Source organism: Montipora foliosa, chromosome 5 (assembly GCF_036669935.1).
Source record: "Montipora foliosa isolate CH-2021 chromosome 5, ASM3666993v2, whole genome shotgun sequence".
NCBI lineage: Eukaryota > Metazoa > Cnidaria > Anthozoa > Scleractinia > Acroporidae > Montipora > Montipora foliosa.
Genome location: NC_090873.1, coordinates 19,769,196 through 19,776,695, shown reverse-complemented (window position 1 = coordinate 19,776,695; position 7,500 = coordinate 19,769,196).

The following is a 7,500-nucleotide window of genomic DNA, read 5'->3' as shown; positions in this document are numbered from 1 at the left end:
GGTAGACACCGCGGCAAAATGAGTGCGCATGCTCCGCTTCGAACACATTTGATTCATTTGATTCGAGCTTTTGAGCTCTTTGTTTTTGAGTTTATTCGGCGGTGAAGGAAAAGTTCCATTGGACCTTTTGATGATCAAGATCTCCCGCTCAACATGGACTCGACAGAAAAACTAAACAGTAGTTCCGAGTTCTTTCCAACGAGAAAGTCAAAAGAGGTAAGCTTATTTTAGGCATGAAATTTTTATTTGTTTATGTCGTTTCCATGGAAGTTATCTTTGCCAAACCATGTTTGCTCGTGTTTCGGTCACACCGTTGAAGACCTAAAAGTTGTAAATTTTAAACTAATGACATTTTTCGTTTACTGTTTTTCGCCAAAGGGCAATTCCTCTAAAAACGCGGAGGGTTTTGACAAAACAGAAGTTTTAACCTCTGACATGTGCTACGAGAGCCATGGATTTTTCTGTGACCTGGTTCTCCACAGCAAGAGCAATGGTTTGTATGGTCATGATGGTGATGCTCTTTCTTTTCCAACTCTGTGTTGCTTTGCAGGACACACCAGGTTGTGGTATGATTAAATTTAATTGATCTCTAGATTTCTGTTGATTTCATTGTCCCAGTCATCTGACCTGAAGAAATCTTGTGGAAAGTGTTGATATCTGGCTGGCTGTCATTTTTACTGTCATTACTTTCAAGATGTGAGCAACTGTTTTTATCTGCATTGTTAGACAAAACCTCTTATTAAGGGAGTCAGTTAAGTTGTTTAGTTTTTTTATAAGGGATCTTTACAAATAGGGCACAGATTTCCATGTTTTTTTCAAGTATCTTAAGTGACATCTGTGCATGAAAATGACCAAGTGATAATAATATTATTGTTTTACTTTGATCAGTTTCCTGTTTTTTCTTAAACATGTCATTTATTCTTATTGCAGTGCTTGAGTCTAAAATTCTTCCTGGTGTGTGTGTGCTGATCTGGTCAAACCATGCATGGCAAGCAACATTCCAGATTGTTTTCAGAGATTGTGATGAGGATTTCAGCGTTGAATATTTTATTGGTTTTATGATGAAAAAAGCCAGGGTTGTTATTCATCTCTAATTTTTTCCTGCATGAGATCCTGCGTGATGACAACAGTATTACAGCAAATTAAACATCACAGATGTGAGCATGTCAGTGATTAATACAAGATGGTTTCCAAACAGCTCTTCAAAATTGTCTAGAAAAGGGATGATAATTATTTACTTGCCACACCTTCTAAGTCAATGTTTGAACAAGCAAATATAATTTGGTTTTTTAATTCAAGTAAACTGTCTTACTTTCATTAATACAGCTGTATGTTATTCTAGTTTTTCTCTTGCTGAGCATGGGTTTGGATATTAACTTCTGAGAATGCTCCTACTTGTAATAGTCTTAATAATGAATATACGGTACTTACAACAATAAAATTAGAGAGATATTTGAGTTACTGTATATTGTGTTTTGTGGTAACACATACCATAGTAGTTGTTGTGGTTGTTGTTGTTGAAAAGGAATCAGATAGAGTCATTGTGGGTCCAGATAGAGCCATTGTGGGTCTATCATTCGTAGTGAAACTGGATCAGTTGTGCATAATAAAATGTTAGAGTATGAAGCAGAATGCCTCTAGTCTTGCTGGATGTATGATTACATTCCTCTCTCAGTATCTTTACACACAGTGCAAAATTTAGGCTGGATTTTTGCTGGTGCAATGCATGCAAAAGTGAAATCAGTATTTTCCAAACACATGCAGGTGAATGGTTTCTTATTTCATTATCATGATTCTCATGTCTCCCCACCCTCATCCCAGCAAGGCTCTACAAGGTGATCGACAAAGCTGGAGAAAAAAATTACAGTTACCAGCCAGCTGCAAGAAAAATACTGGAAAAATATTTTCAACAATGGACCACTACCAAACTCCAAGTAAAAGGAAAACATCAAGTAGCATTGGAGTCAAATTTATACTTAGTTTCAACACTTTTTTGCGATCCTCTCTTAAAATTAAGACTTATTTTCTTTATTTTATTGCCTCGCTCTTGTAAAAGTAACTAGTGTTGTAAAATATGAGAATGGAGGGCAGGTAAGTGACTTATCCAAGTTGCCGAATGAGTGAGATGCGGGCATGAAAAGAACTTAAGCTTATTTCTCACTTTCAAATGATTCCAATGAAACAAACAGACGATTTCTTCATTCAACAGGAGCAACACAAGGCATTTTCGCAGAAGGAATTATCATTCTGCCCTTGCAAAGATGTTTACCCGGCGTTTTCCTTCTCAGTGCACAGTTTTCCCCCCAGAGGTTTACCAACGCAGAGACCATCGAGACTAATAACATTACGAACTTCGTCCTTTTTCTCTAGCGCTCGAATGCAAGGTAAAATTCTCCTAGTTTGAACTATAGTTTTTTGGTTTGAAAAGACACACGGAAGATTAGTCTTTCAGGAAGCTCTCTTCAAAATTTAAACCTTATCAAAGTAGTGTTGTCCTTATCATCGCAAAATGAAAACAAACACAGAGAATTTAAATTGCCGCCATTTTGCCGCGCTGTTGTTGCTATTGCAAATTTAATTGGTACCAGTCCCTCGCGCGTGGAAACGATTCGCGCGTGGCTCAAGCCTGCGCACTCATTTTGCCGCGGTGTCGATCTGGTAAAGTTTGATTTCGAGCATGCTCAGTGCCAGCGAGGCCCGAAATACCGGCTTTTCTATCACTGCGCATGTTCGTACTCTCTGTTGTGATTTTGGGTGATTTTGCGGAATAAACATGGATTTCGAGAGTATTCTTGAAGAGATTCTTTTGGGTAGAGGACAAGGAAACCTTAAACTTAAGCCGAAACAGAAAGAACGGTCGAGATTGTTTAATTGTCGGAGCAACTGCAGAATCACTGAAACGAGCGCTTAGGCTTAATCAATAAACTAGTGCTATTTTCTTCACACAATCTCGTGAAAAGTGTAGTTAACCAAATCGTAACTTGAAACTTGAAAGCAAAAATGTTAAACCTAACCACTGCAACGAGCGCTATTTTCTTTTCTAACCGTAAAATTCACAATTGATCACTACTTAATTCGCGAGTCACGCTTTAAGAACGAGAAATACTGTTTTGAATAAACTACATACTTCAGCTTGAACTTATTAGTTTCTGCGTACCGCGTAGCAAGCTACGCAGAACTTTATTCGAGTGGCAGGGTACGTGGGGCTTTCGTCGGTACCATTTACACAAACGTCGCAAATTTTTAAAATGATTTTCCTCAACTGTAAAGCTTTTCCGGCGTCGGAATAAACAAAACTTTCCTCTGGCATTTATTCAAAACAGCACATGAGCTTGCGAAAACCAAGCCTTAACTAAGTGCCCCACGAAATAAGCCAATCGGAGCCTAGATTCCATTGCCGCAACCTTTCTTAGTAGCCAATGAAAAATGGTGTACTGTCGAACTTTACCAGATCTCACATTTCCAGTGACAGAGTGAGATCTGGGTACGAGATTACATTTGAGGGTCACCCACATGTCGCGCCAGCAGAGGCCCTTTGGCTTACGCGTTCACACCTTAAATTATTTGTAATGTCCTGTCCCATTTCGAGGTCTTTTAGTTTTTTAAGCTTTGGTAATAAATTCAGTTTAAAGATAACAAAACACGCTCTTGAGGAAAAATTCACTCGTTTTCTTCTTTAAATAAATAGTCTGTAAAAAACTAACTGCAAATTGCTCTGACGGACGTTTTCCAGCCTGTCATGCATGTCTTGCAGTTGCACTAAGCAAACGTCTATTGCACACACTAAGAAAGGACTGAAGATGTTGTTTCCGCTTCATAATTCCTCTTCTTGTTAGTCTAATCTGTAATAATAATAATAATAATCTGCTTAAAGCTATTACCGATTCCCGAGAAATTTTTCTTCTTTCAAATTTTAAAAATAAAGATTTTTAAACGAACTAGCCGTAGATATTCTTTCATAATTACTGGGTTGCCAGTATGGCAATCTCAGTCGGAATATGGGTAATATTTCTCGTTGTTTTTATTTATTTATTTATTTATTTTTCCGTGTCATGAAAAGTCTTGCCTGTCACCCCCCTGCTAAGTGGTGTCCTTGTGCAAAGAGTCTTGTGCGCGTATTTTCTTTGGTTTGAGGGGGCTGGGGTAATGCGTAGATTTCTCTGGTGCACACAGGAGAACATTTGATTAACCTGCAAGGGGTCGAAAGTCATTGTAACGCGAATGTCATTTTAGTGGATCTTTAAACAAAATATACCCTCATGGAGCTCAAGAATGGAACGTCAATTGGATAAACAAGACAGGCGGTGAAAAATAAATATCTGGAATCTTTCAAGCGACGAATAACAATCTTTCGCCCGTCGAGCCGAAATCAAAGTGAGCTGTATCTGGTAACTCAGTATGGGTTCAACAAAGACAGAGAAGGAATCCATAAAGTGGATCTGTGATCTCAGTTCTCAGGTAAATTAAGGCATGGGTAAACAATGATTTAATCAAAACGTGATGGGGGGTGGTCTAACTCGGGGCACTTACGCATTAGAAAGATGAAACTTTGCCAGACACATACATGTCTGGTTTCTGTCAATTTGGTATGTTCTAATTATGCTCATGTTGTCACGTGACTGCACGCGGCCAGAAAACACTAAAATGTCTTTTGACAAAAATGGCAACACTTTTTGTTGCGAGTTAATAAACCGAACTGGTTTAGAACAATGTGTAATGCAAGCTTTTACAAAACTGTGCTTGGCCTTTTTTGAATTTTTTACTGTTTTTGAAAATAAACGGTTTTTTCAACTAGACCCAGTCCCCCAAGGCAGCTTTATCCCATCTTGACGCCTTCGCTTTTAAATATCTAACAAAGGGCAAGCACAGAAGTGATATATTAATCGGCCTTAACATTATGCAACCGGTAAATTGAGAACACACGAAAAAGTGTTACCGTTTCAAAAACAAGCTTTTTAAACGGATGGAGGTCACGTGACCTAATTTGCGTAATAATAAAAAAAGAAATTGACTTAAACTAAAAATGTAAGCAGCTGACAAAGTTTTATGTGTCTACATCTAAAGCTGTAAGAGATAGACCACCCCCTCACTTTTGAAGTGAGCAAATTAAGGCAAATTGAGACCCATGCCTGAGTTGTCTGGCTATTTGTGTTTACTTAGACTCAACTCTGCACAGTCTTCCGGTAACAATTGGAAATTTCACTAATTCAGTGGCATCGAAAGTCATTGTAACGCGAATGGCGTTTTAGTGGCTCTTTATATACCCTCGTGGAGCTCAGGAATGGAACGTCAATTGGATGAACAAGACAGGCGTTAAAAAATAAATATCTGGAATCTTTAAAGCGACGAGTAATGGTCTTCGACAACAATTTCATTTTTCGCCGTTGGATATCAAGTGAGCTTTGTTTCTAATAATTTACTAACCTGGTATTATATAAAACACTGAAATCAAATGGCAATTTTTTATGGATTTAACAAACATTGAAGGAATCGAACGCCTTGAATGTATCACAGTGTTTACTGAAGTCGCATCTTAATTGTCTGGCAATTTACATTTAGTTTGTACTCAACTCTGCAAAGGTAAAAAATCTTTGGAAATGTGACAGTGAAGAATTATTTGAATGAAAGCTTGTCTCTTTTGTGCTTCATTATTTACGGTCAAGGTTCTTTCGAAAAGGGTTCGATGTGAACTGTCAGAAATTTATTTAATTGCATACGCTTTGTGACACGGATTGTGTGTCTTGTTTGCACGCACGCAAGTGAAATAGGAAGGGTTTTTTGCCTCTAATATGTTGTTTGTTTCACTAAATTTCTTGCTGGAAAAGGTTTTCCAGCCTCTTTTTAATATCACGTTGTGTAATTTTCGAGCTTAACAAATTTGCATACCTGGGTTGAAATGTGATACGGGTGGATTTTTGTGGTAGTGCTCTGCAAGCAGCGGTGCATAAGTCACGAAAATAAACAGGTCTGTTGGAAGAGTGCTTAAGTTTCAACAAAATGAGCCCCAAAATCAGCAAAAAATTCTGATGCTGATGAATATTAAAGTAGCTGCTATTTCCAAAACGATGGAATTACCTGGTGATAAATAACCTCGTCTTAGAGAGTAAAAATTTGACTTTGCAGAAACAATGGTCAGCCTTAAGAGTTGGGCGATTTTGATCGTTGTGTTGAATTCGCACATTTCTTGTCAAACTTTATAACACTTAAAAGTAAAAGAAAACTAACAAAAAAAAAACCTTGTATCTTGCCATCATTTGACACAGATGCTTCACTGTTTCGCGATTAAACACGCCGCGGTAACTTGATCACGGCGACCGCTGAATTCGATGTCACTTTCGATTTTGCGATTTACTTGTGAAGCCAAAAGTACAATAACCAAATTGAAGTAGCAAAAATCTCCCAAAAATGTTTGTCGCTGATGGTAACTTTTTTATATTGGCGGTTCAAAATTAATGTTGCTTTCATGTAGTAAATTTTGTGCTGATGGCAAAATATCGACCGTCCTGAAAACTTCCTTCTGCTCTTCCTGTGTATCAATATTTATTTACTTTTGCGTCAATATTTGTTTTGCATAAAGCAAGCTAACAAAATCTGTACCTTGCTTAGTTTGCTTTTTTGAGCGTTACAATAGATTATTTGGTCCTATGCTTGTTTCAAATTGGTATATTTTTTAGGTCACACATCGAGATACTAGCCCGCTGGACAGGGATAAACTTCAGTGAACTTTGTATTGCAAAGCTATCAGATGCTCAGAATACACGCTTAAACGTTTGATGAAAAGAAGTCGAGGGAACTCGAAAATGATCAACATGTCCGCCCTGAAGCCAATGTTTCTCGAGACCCTTTTATTTTCTTCAATCTTTCTGGGTTCAGTACTTTGCTAGTAACCACATGTCTTCTCAGGGTGTTATTTACCTAAGACTTCTACCATGGCACTGATGATATACAATACCAAAAGAATATTGTGTACTATTAGAGCTACATATTACGCAAAGACAACTTGAATCTCCTGGAAGACAAAACCCAGCTCAGTTGACAATATGGAATAAAGCGCTGTGTTACTGCACTCCCACACGTAAGCAATGCGTGCCTATTTTTTCTAAAGATGACAGGAATTTCTTCTTTCTGACAAATGATTAATAGGCCGATAGCCAGGTTTTTAACCTCAGAAAAAAGATCTGTTTCGTCGTATGAACGTGTGAGCCAAAGGGCCTCTGCTGGTAAGACTTCTAGGTGACCACTTAAATGGTCTTAATGACCCCCGACTTGAAAAAACGCTGCACTTTCATACTACCCAACTCAGTCCCTTCTGTTTTTGAGTAATACGTACCACAGGCAACCCAGTGTACGCTCATGGAGCGTCTAGTTTAATATTCTCTGTCAAAATTTGCACAACAATCAAATCACAAAAATAGCAACGCACGCAACAAATTTAGTCGCATTTATCTCTTCGTCGAATTCTCATGCTTAACAGAGGAATTTTTAGTTATTGTGAAAATC